General features: G+C 39.6%; 2 non-coding genes across 2 annotated transcripts; both read right to left on the reverse strand.

Annotated features, from left to right (window-relative positions):
- Nucleotides 1-741: 741 nt before the first annotated feature.
- On the reverse strand, nucleotides 742-848 carry LOC148546100 (small nucleolar RNA R71). The gene has a single exon (XR_015901773.1). It is a non-coding gene; the product is annotated as a small nucleolar RNA R71 (small nucleolar RNA).
- Nucleotides 849-10606: 9758 nt separating this feature from the next.
- Nucleotides 10607-10714, reverse strand: LOC148546101 (small nucleolar RNA R71). The gene has a single exon (XR_015900579.1). It is a non-coding gene; the product is annotated as a small nucleolar RNA R71 (small nucleolar RNA).
- Between the last annotated feature and the right edge of the window lie 741 nt (nucleotides 10715-11455).

The following is an 11455-nucleotide window of genomic DNA, read 5'->3' on the forward strand; positions in this document are numbered from 1 at the left end:
CCTTACCCATTTGTGGTGTTCTCTTACTTGTTACAATTCAATTCACTAACCCACTAACTGTTTGATATATTGCATCACTCACACTAACAACATTTCTGACAAGAATACTTTCTGCATTTATTTTCTCCTTCTTGCTTTTTCCTTGTTGGTTGTATGACAGGTAGAAGAAGTGGGGCTTCAACTTCCTTTGATTCGGAACCTGAGAGGACCTTCCTTAGATTAAGGAGGGAAGCAAGAGGAAAGAGAGTCGTTGGTGCTGAAGAAGAGGAAGAGTACTTTGAACTAGACATGGATGAGAATATGGAGAACCATCATGAAGAAGAGGCTCACAACCATGGCAGAGAAGGTCCAGTGCATCATGCTGGACAAGAGAGAAGAGTTCTAGGCTCTTATATTAATCCAAACCCAGGAAATTGTGGAAGTAGCATCCAAAAGCCAACCATACAGGCCAATAACTTTGAACTAAAGCCACAGCTCATCACCCTTGTTCAGAACAACTGTTCATTCGGAGGAAGTGTCCAAGAAGACCCCAATCAACATCTAACCACCTTCCTGAGGATATGTGATACTGTGAAGTCTAATGGTGTTCATCCTGACACCTATAGATTGCTTTTGTTCCCCTTTTCACTCAAGGACAAAGCATCTAAATGGCTGGAGTCTTTCCCGAAGGAGAGTTTAACAACCTGGGAAGATGTGGTGAACAAATTCTTGGCGAGATTCTATCCTCCTCAAAGAATCAACAGGTTGAGAGCTGAGGTACAAACCTTCAGGCAACAAGATGGTGAAACTCTCTCTGAAGCATGGGAGAGGTTTAAGGACTTGACAAGGAGGTGCCCGCCAGATATGTTCAATGAATGGGTGCAGTTACACATTTTCTATGAAGGTCTTTCTTATGAATCAAAGAAGGCAGTAGACCACTCATCTGGGGGGTCTCTGAACAAGAAGAAGACCATTGAAGAAGCCATAGATGTCATTGAGACTGTAGCTGAGAATGACTACTTCTATGCTTCTGAAAGAGCCAACACTAGAGGAGTGATGGAGCTAAATAATGTGGATGCACTGCTGGCTCAAAACAAGATGATCACCAAGCAGCTGGCTGACCTTATCAAGAAGATGGAAAGGAACCAAGTAGCAGCAATCACTACCTCATCAGTAGCTCAAGAAGGAGTGAATGCAAAGGCAGGGGATGATCAGGAACAAGCCAACTACATTGGGAACTCACCTAGGCAGACTCATGATCCATACTCCAAAACTTATAATCCTGGTTGGAGGAACCACCCAAACTTTGGGTGGGGAAATCAACAAGATCAGAGACGTTACAACCCCAACAACAATACAGCTCACCAACATTCCACACAGAGATCATATCAGCACCCACCTAACAACACCTCTCAACATCCATATCAAAACCAAAATGGCCTTTCTTATCCCTCCAATCTCAACTCACCATCATCCGAAGATAGACTCTCAAGGATTGAGACTCTACTTGAAGGCATATGTAAGGAAATCTAAGATAATAAGGTGTTCAAGGAGGAGGTGCGAGCCAATATCAAAAACCAGGGAGACACCATTAAGAAGCTAGAATTTCAAGTGGGATACCTCTCTGAGAAGATTCCCAAACCTATTGACAGCTTCCCAAGTGACACAGAGAAAAACCCGAGAGGTGAAGCAAAGAAAGTAAGATGGGAAGAATGCAAGATGGTCACTATAAGTGATAGGAGGACTGAGGAAGAGCTGAACAAACCCTTCGAACACTCTGGAGATACTTCAGCAGAGAAGCAGGAAGAGGGTCACCAAGAAACCAAAATTACACAGGAGATGCTGAAACTCTATGCACCTTTTCCCCAAAGACTCAAGGGTGGTGTAGAAAAGAGAATATACTCAAAGTTCCTTGATATGTTTGCATCTCTCCATGTAAACATACCATTTATCAAAGCTCTCCAACAAATGCCCTCATACATTAAGTGCATGAAAGAGTTGCTGACCAGGAAAAGCTCACTCAAAGGAGGGCAAACAATAGTGATGAATAAGGAGTGCAGTGCTCTCATTCAACCAGAGTTGCCTAGAAAAAGGAAGGATCCAGGGAGTTTTCACATCCCTTATGCCATAGGAGAAACAATGTTTGATAAAGGACTCTGTGACCTGGGAGCAAGCATCAACTTAATGCCTTTATCCCTTATGAAGAAGTTGAAGATCAATGAGCTAATGCCCACAGACGTAGTCATCAGGCTGGCTGACAAAACTCAAAAACAAGCGGTAGGAGTGGTTGAAAACGTGTTGGTGAAGGTTGGGAATTACTTCCTTCCCACAGACTTTGTCATATTGGAAATGGAAGAGAGTCACCTTCACCCAATCATATTGGGAAGACCATTCCTAGCTACAGCCAGAGCGCTTATAGATGTGGAGCGAGGAGAGCTAATACTGAGGATACATGATGAATAACTCGCATTTAATGTCTTCAAACCCCCACAAGAACCAGATTAAGGAAACAAGGAACCAAGGGAAGAGCACGACAAGGCACTGGTGGAAGAAACAAGCATTGAAACACAAATGGTACACCTGGGAATCCCTTTGGTTGGTAAGCAAAATAGTCAGAAGGTGCAACAGCTAAAGGAAATCCAAGAGGAACCAAAATCACCAGAGTCATATGAGACCAGCAACAAAATCTCCTTGGAAAAAGAGGCCACAAAGAGCAGGGCAACATCAAAAGAAATAAAGAAGAAGGCACCAAGGAGATGGAGGAACAAGAAGATTCCTACAGAGGATTTCTCTCCAGGGGATAAAGTGATCTCAGCTTATCTCCCAGCTATCCCACCTCATCTCCCCACCATCCCATCTCAGATGCCTAAAGTTTTCACCATCAGCAGAATTCTCTCCTTAGAACATGTGGAGATCCTTAATGAAGCCAATGGAGATAGATTCACTGCGAGGGGGAAGATTTGAAGCATTACCAACCACCCTGACAAAGGCAGAAAGTCAAGCTAGTGACGCTAAAGAAGTGCTTCATGGGAGGCAACCCATGTTTTATATGCTTTTAAAGTAGTTAATAATGCAAGGCTCATGAATTCCAAATCAAGTTTGACATATACTTGAATGAATCCTTTTATGCAACATATAGTGAAGAACAAGTTTGGTGTTCAAGGCACACTAAGAGAACATGAATGCAATTCATATCATGTTACTCTTAGAATCTTGAACAAATCTTTCTACACCACATGGCTACAAACTAAGTTTGGTGTCACCAATATTGCATACATAGACAGTTAATTAGTCAGTTGGTTTTCATTCATGAATAGCACTTAGTTAGTTAAAACAAAAAAAATTTAAAAAGTAGTTATCCCATCTTCCTTTATTTTTTTTTTTGACGCCACTATCCAAAATTTATTAACTATATTCTTTTTTTTTCTTGTAGGAGAAATGAAAGGAAGAATTGGAAGATGGGACAATTGAAGAAGGAGGGTTCGGCCACTTCAAAAATGGGGACTATACACATGTCTTCAAGGGGAATGCATTGGGAAATGTTGCCATGCAACATTGGAAGAACAACACCCTTGGAATTCGAACCAATCCCATCATAAAGTTGATGATCCTTGTGCTCATCCCATGCTAAACCCCATCCGTTCATCATAAGCCTACACCATCAATCCACACCTTTCATTTACTCACCACTTTTCTATATAAGTGGTTCCTATTCCGTACCCCCTTCACATTCCAATTCTCATTCTTTGTACTTCTCACTTTCGGAACCCAACACCTCTTACCCCATCAAAGACACTCTCACCAATCATCCATACTTCTACAAATTTAAATTCGGAAGTCACTCATGGCCTCATCCAGCTCTAAAAGAAGAAAGGGGAAGGAGCCTATGGAGCAATGTCCTTTTGATGAAAAGAAGTTTAGAACCTTTCACCATGAACTTCAATTTGGGTGAATGGCTGATAAGGAGATCATATATGAGCTAGGCTTTCAAGTCAAGAAAACTGAGTGCACCGAAATTTCAGAGAAAGTGGAAAAAAGAATATGGGAGCTCCTTACTGATCCGGTCACCAAAGTAAATGCAACCCTTGTAAGAGAGTTTTATGCAAATGCAGTCTGGTATGATAAGGCAGATGAGTCCTATATAAGTTTTGTAAGAGGAGCAATAGTGGATTTTAGTCCCATGAGCATTATGAGGGCGTTAAAACTAAGAAGCATACCATTTGCAGAGGAAAGCTATCAATCCAGAATAGATAGTAGTCCCAATTATGACCAGATTGTGTAAGATATTTGCGTGCAAGGAGCTGATTGGGTACAAGATCCCCAGAGGAAGCCCAAGTTCATCAAGAGAGGGGACCTTACCCTTGAAGCAAAGGGGTGGTTCGAAATTTTAAGGAGATCCATCCTCCCCGCCGGGAATAACTCAGAGGTGAATCTTAAGAGAGCAACAATGGTGCAATGTATACCTAAAGGGGGAGAGATCAAGGTTCATGAACTCATAGCCCAAGGCATTAGGAAGATGGCCGAGAAAAGCGATTCTGGAGGAAAGTTAGGCTACCCCAGTACTATCTTCCATCTGTGTGACAGAGCTGGGGTGGTGTTCGAAGATGAGAACCCCGAATGGATAAAAGCTGGCATCCCTATTACTGTTCGATGTATGCATGCTGCTGCATCTCCCCTACCTCAATGAAGGCTAAGAAAGAGAACAGCCCATCAAGTGGTAGAAGGACAAAACCTAGGGGAGCAAGCCCCAGCCACTTTGGACATGCACCAATTACAGGAAGCCATTGATGGCTTATCTAGACAATACGTGGAGAATCAAGGGACACAGAAAGAGCTTCAACTACAAATGATGAACCGCCAAGAAGAATCATTCTCCAGATGGATGAATCAACAGGAGGAGTGGCAAAAGCAAATGATGGAGCAGCAACTGGAACAAGGGAAACAATGGGGTGAATCCTTCCACAGGTTGGAACAAAGGCAAGATCAACAACAAGAAGCCATCCAAAAGCTAATCAATATCCAAGCACATCAAGGTGCACACATACATGAGATGCATCGGAAACAAATAGAACAGGCAGAACTCTTTGACGAATACAGGGCATTCTCAGAAGGAGTTTACATGAGTGAGACTGGACATCATGTGAACACTCAAGCCAGGCTCGGATACTTAGTCAGACAACTGCCTATATTGCATCCGGGAATCATAAGATATGAAGAAGTGAAGGATGACTTAGCGCGAGAAGAAAGAGAAAAAGTTGAAAGGAGTCAAGAATCAGTAAGGAAAGCACTTGAAGATTGGAAAAGAGCCAGAATGACACGGATACGAGGAAACACAAGTGGACACAAAGAGGACAAACAAGAGAGAGCATGCACAGCCCCGTGAATAAAAGGTGGTGGAGTTCCCTCTTCGTTTTATCTTTTTCAAATCTAAATAAGGAAAATCATTTATAAAATAGAACATGCTTCCATAGTAGCTTAGGAATTTTCGATTCTATTTTTAGCATCTTCAGTTATTAAGTCTATGTGTGCTAGTCCAAGTTGCCTGTTTCATTTTCATCCTACTTACTTGTATGCTTGCCCTTTGAATTTAATGAAAGAGAATGTTATGAAAGAAACTAGAGTAGAGTTCATATGATGAAATAAGTCCTCAAGGTTGGTGGTGGGATAATAGATTAGCTAAGTTGGATCACCTATAAGGTATGAGGGCACTTATGTGTACTGAAGAACATGCTTGAAGCACATTCTATGAGATTAACCAAATAACAAGATCCTAATAAGAAAAAGAAAAAGAACAATAAGAGTTGAAAAAGAAAGAAAAGTAATAAGAAATAAGGCTAGGCACCAAGGGTTTAAATCTTGAGGGATGTGTCTGTGATGATCCTGTACCAAGGATCTGCTTGGATGAATAAGTTCTTAGGAGTGCTTCATCACTTGGTAACTTGGATTAACTAACCCGGGATTATCAACTGAAAATCCACTATCAAGAGCAACCTTGCTACAGAACATTTAGTAACCCAAAGAGGTGCTGGACACCAAGACCTCAAGGAAAGAAAATAACAAACCATGTGCCTGTGGTGTGTATGTATAGGGGAGAGAGACTTGAGGGAGTAAATTCTTAGGGGTGTTTCAACACCTAGCACCTTGAACCAACTGGTTCGGGAGTGTTGGCTGAAAGCTTATTTTAAAGAGTTGCCCCCTCACAGAGCACTTAGCCTAACGATGCAATAAACCCTGAAAAAAAAAAGGGGGAGGATCAAAGAATAAGGATCTCATAGGATGCAATCAAGCAAGTATTCAAAAGCATGATAAGGACCTGGAAACCAGTAAAGGAATGAACCTAAGTTGCTATGCATGAAACCCCATAAATCAAGAGCTTTACTTCTTTAATAAGAACTTATGTCTCTTGTTCTTTCATCATTCTTATGTTTCAGTACTTGCTTAGGGACAAGCAAGCTTTAAGTTTGGTGTTGTGATGCCAGGGCATTTTGGCCAGTTTCACTGACCTTTTCTTTACTGTTTTAGGGTAATTTCATGCATTTTCTTAGTGAATAAGCAAGTTTTGGGTAGATATTCACTTACATCTTGATTCAAGCAAACATTGTGAACTTTACATGATTTTATGAGAATTATGCATGAATTGAATGACAAATTAGATAATGCATGATCTCATGACTTGGAATAGAGCTTTGATGCACTTTAATTGCTTGATTTCAGGACAAAGAAAGCAAGGAAGAACCATGTTAGTAGCCACGTTAGTCTAACTAACGTGACCACTAACGTGGAATGGGAGCTAGCTTACAACGTTAATGAGAAAAGTGATCGCCAATAACGCCTTCGAAAGCCATTATAGCTGATGAGCGGATAATTTATACGCTTTTTGGCATTGTTTTTAGTATGTTTTTAGTATATTTTAATTAGTTTTTATTATATTTTTATTATTTTTTATTTAAAATTCACTCTTCTGGACTTTACTATGAGTTTGTGTATTTTTCTGTGATTTCAGGTATTTTCTGGCTGAAATTGAGGGACCTGAGCAAAAATCTGATTCAGAGGCTGAAAAAGGACTGCAGATGCTGTTGGATTCTGACCTTCCTGCATTCTAAGTGGATTTTCTGGAGCTACAGAAACCTAATTGGCGCACTCTCAATTGCGTTAGAAAGTAGACATCCTGGGCTTTCCAGAAATATATAATAGTCCATACTTTGCCTGAGATTTGATGGCCCAAACAGGCGTTCCAAGTCAGCTCAAGAATTCTGGCGTTTAACTCCAGAACTGGCACAAAAGCTGGAGTTAAACGCCCAAACTGGCACAAAAACTGGCGTTTAACTCCAAGAAAAGTCTCTACACATGGAAGCTTCAATGCTCAGCCCAAGCACACACCAAGTGGGCCCGGAAGAAGATTTCTGCATTAATTACTGATTTCTGTAAACCCTAGGCTACTAGTTCTCTATAAATAGGACCTTATACTATTGTTATCATCATATACACACTTTCATAGACCTTTTCACGTTTGGGAGGCTGGCCATTCGGCCATGCCTAGACCTTGTTCTTATGTATTTTCAACGGTGGAGTTTCTACACACCATATATTAAGGTGTGGAGCTCTGCTGTTCTTCATGAATTAATACAAAGTACTATTGTTTTTCTATTCAACTCAAGTCTATTTCTTCTCCAAGATATTCATTCGCACTTCAACCTGATGAATGTGATGATCCATGACAATCATCATCATTCTCACTTATGAACGCGTGCCTGACAACCACTTCTGTTCTACATGCAAACAAGCTTGAATGTGTATCTCTTGGGATTCTAATCTAAGATTGGAACCTTCGTGGTATAGGCTCGAATTATTGGCGGCCATTCCTGAGATCCGGAACGTTTAAACCTTGTCTGTGGTATTCTGAGTAGGATCTGGGAAGGGATGACTGTGACGAGCTTCAAACTTGCGATTGTTGGGCGTGTGACAGATGCAAAAGGATCAATGGATCCTATTTCAACATGATCGAGAACCGACAGATGATTAGCCGTGCGGTGACAGCACATTTGGAACGTTTTCACTGAGAGGACGGGAAGTAGCCATTGATAACGGTGATGCCCAACATAAAGCTTGCCATGGAAAGGAGTATGAATGATTAGAAGAAGGCAATAGGAAAGCAGAGGTTCAGGAGGAACAAAGCATCTTCATACGCTTATCTGAAATTCCAACCAAAGAATTACATAAGTATCTCTATCTTTATTTTATGTTTTATTCATCTTTTAATTATCAATTCTCCATCACCATCTGAATTCACCTGACTGAGATTTACAAGGTGACCATAGCTTGCTTCAAGCCGACAGTCTCCGTGGGATCGACCCTTACTGACGTAAAGTATTACTTGGACGACCCAGTGCACTTGCTGGTTAGTTGTGCGGAATTGTGACAAAGTGTGATTCATGTTTGAGAGCTCCAAGTCCTTTGGCGCCATTGTTGATGATCACAATTTCGCATACCAAGTTTTTGGCACCGTTGCCGGGGATTGTTCGAGTTTGGACAACTGACGGTTCATCTTGTTGCTTAGATCGATTAGGTACTTTTCTTTTTATTTTTTAGAATTTTTAAGAATGAATTCTAGAGTTTCAAGATGATGTTCTTATCATCACAAAAGCTGATTGATTCTCATCAATTTAGCTGCTGAATGTAATGTCTTGCTGAAGCTTGGCCAACCATGTCTAATCTTTTTAGACTGAAGCTTTAGACTAACATTGCATGATTCCTGGAATTCTTATTAAAAGTTTTAATTCTCTTTATTTTCTTTTCCATATAAGTTTCGAAAATCACAAAAAAATTTATAAAACCATAAAAACCAAAAATATTTTATGTTTCTTGTTTGAGTCTAGTATCAATTTTTAAGTTTGGTGTCAATTGCATGACTTTCTTCTTCTTGCATTTTTCGAATTTATACATATTGTTCTTCATTGATCTTCAAGTTGTTCTTGATGATTTTATTGCTCTAATCTTTAAATTATCTTGTTTTGTGTGTTTTGTTGTTTCTCATATGCATTCTCAATTTGTTAGTGTCTCCTATATGAAAATTTTTAGGTTTGGTGTCCTGCATGCATTGTTTATTTGATCTTAGTTGCATTTTTTATTGTTGTCAAAATTTCAAAATTATTTTCAAAACTATGTCTTTTCAAGTCAATAATACAGAGAATTGAAGATTCAGAACATTAAGCGGAGGAATCAAACAGAAAAAGCTGGGCGTTCAAAACGCCCAGTGAAGAAGGAAAACTGGCATTTAAACGCCAGCCAGGGTACCAGGCTGGGCGTCTAACGCCCAAAAAGGTAGCATTCTGGGCGTTAAACGCCAGAATGGATGCCATTCTGGGCGTTTAACGCCAGAAGGACACAAGAGGAAAGATTTTGTTTTTAATTCAAATTTTTTTTCAAATCTTCATAATTTTTCAAAATCAAATCTTTTTCAAATCATATCTTTTCAATCATATCTCTTCAAAATCAATTTCTTTCCATTTTTTTTAATTTTTGAAAATCCTTGTTATAATTAAAGATTTACTTCAAAATTTTCAAGTTGCTACTTGCCTATTAAGAAAGGATCAAACTTTAAATTTTAGAATCATATCTTTTAATTTCTTATTAGTCAAGTAATCAACTTTAATTTTAAAAGACTTTCTTTTTCTAAATTGATCTTTAATCATATCTTCTCAATCATATCTTCTCAATCACATCTTTTTCAAAATTAACTCTCGATCATATCTTTTTGATTTCTAATTTCAAAATCTTTTTCAAAAATCACTTAACTTCTTTCCCAATTTTAGTTTTCGAAAATCATTAATCAAATTTTCAAAATTTCTTTTAATTATTTCAAAATCTTTTACTTTATTTTTGAAAATTCTTCCCCTATTCTCACATCCTTCTATTTAAAGGACTAACACCCCTCCTCAAGGTACAATTCGAACTCCCTCCTTCTTTATATGTTCGAATTCTCTTCCATCTACCTCCTCCTTCTATTCTTCTTTTCCTCTGACACCTCAAAGAATCTCTATACTGTGACATAGAGGATTCCCCTACGTTCTTGTTCTCTTCTCTTTCATATGAGCAGAAGCAAAGATAAAGACATACTTGTTCAAGCTGATCCTGAACCTGAAAGGACCTTGAAGAGAAGCTAAGAGAAGCTAAAGAATAGTTCCCTTTAGAGGGCCTAACAGAGCTTTTCAAAGAAGAAGAAACCATGGCAGCCGAAAACAACAATGCCAACAATGCAAGGAAGGTGCTTGGTGACTTTACTGCACCTACTCCCGACTTCTATGGGAGAAGCATCTCAATCCCTGCCATTGGAGCAAACAACTTTGAGCTTAAGCCTCAATTAGTTTCTTTAATGCAACAGAATTGCAAGTTTCATGGACTTCCATTGGAAGATCCTCATCAGTTCTTAGCTAAATTCTTGTAAATCTGTGACATTGTCAAGACCAATGGGGTTGACCCTGAAGTCTACAGACTTATGCTTTTTCCTTTTGCTGTAAGAGATAGAGCTAGGACATGGTTGGATTCACAACCTAAAGAAAGCCTGAACTCTTGGGAAAAGCTAGTTAATGCCTTCTTGGCAAAGTTCTTTCCACCTCAAAAATTGAGCAAGCTTAGAGTGGAAGTCCAAACCTTCAGACAGAAGGAAGGTGAATCCCTCTATGAAGCTTGGGAAAGATACAAGCAATTGATCAGAAGATGTCCTTCTGACATGCTTTTTGAATGGAGCATCATAGGTATTTTCTATTATGGTCTGTCTGAACTATCCAAGATGTCATTGGATAGCTCTGCTGGAGGATCTCTTCATCTGAAGAAGACGCCTGCAGAAGCTCAGGAACTCATTGAAATGGTTGTAAATAACCAATTCATGTACACTTCTGAAAGGAATCCTGTGAATAATGGGATAGCTCAGAAGAAAGGAGTTATTGAGATTGATACTCTGAACGCCATATTGGCTCAGAATAAAATATTGACCCAACAAGTCAATATGATTTCTCAGAGTCTGTCTGGAATGCAAGCAGCAACAAGCAGTACTAAGGAAGCTTCCTCTGAAGAAGAAGCTTATGATCCTGAGAACCCAGCAATGGAAGAGGTGAATTACATGGGAGAACCCTATGGAAACACCTATAACCCTTCATGGAGAAATCATCCAAATCTCTCATGGAAGGATCAACAGAGACCTCAACAAGGTTTCAACAACAATAATGGTGGAAGAAACAGGTTTAGCAATAGCAAGCCTTTTCCATCATCTTCTCAGCAACAGACAGAGAATTCTAAGCAAAGCCACTCTGACTTAGCAACCATTATCTCTGATATAATCAAAATCACTCAAAGTTTCATGACTGAAACAAGGTCCTCCATTAGAAATTTGGAGGCACAAGTGGGTCAGCTGAGTAAGAAAATTATTGAACTCCCTCCTAGTACTCTCCCAAGCAATACAGAAGAGAATCCAAAAAGA

Source organism: Arachis ipaensis, chromosome B9 (assembly GCF_059453495.1).
Source record: "Arachis ipaensis isolate K30076 ecotype BB chromosome B9, ASM5945349v1, whole genome shotgun sequence".
Classification (NCBI taxonomy): domain Eukaryota; kingdom Viridiplantae; phylum Streptophyta; class Magnoliopsida; order Fabales; family Fabaceae; genus Arachis; species Arachis ipaensis.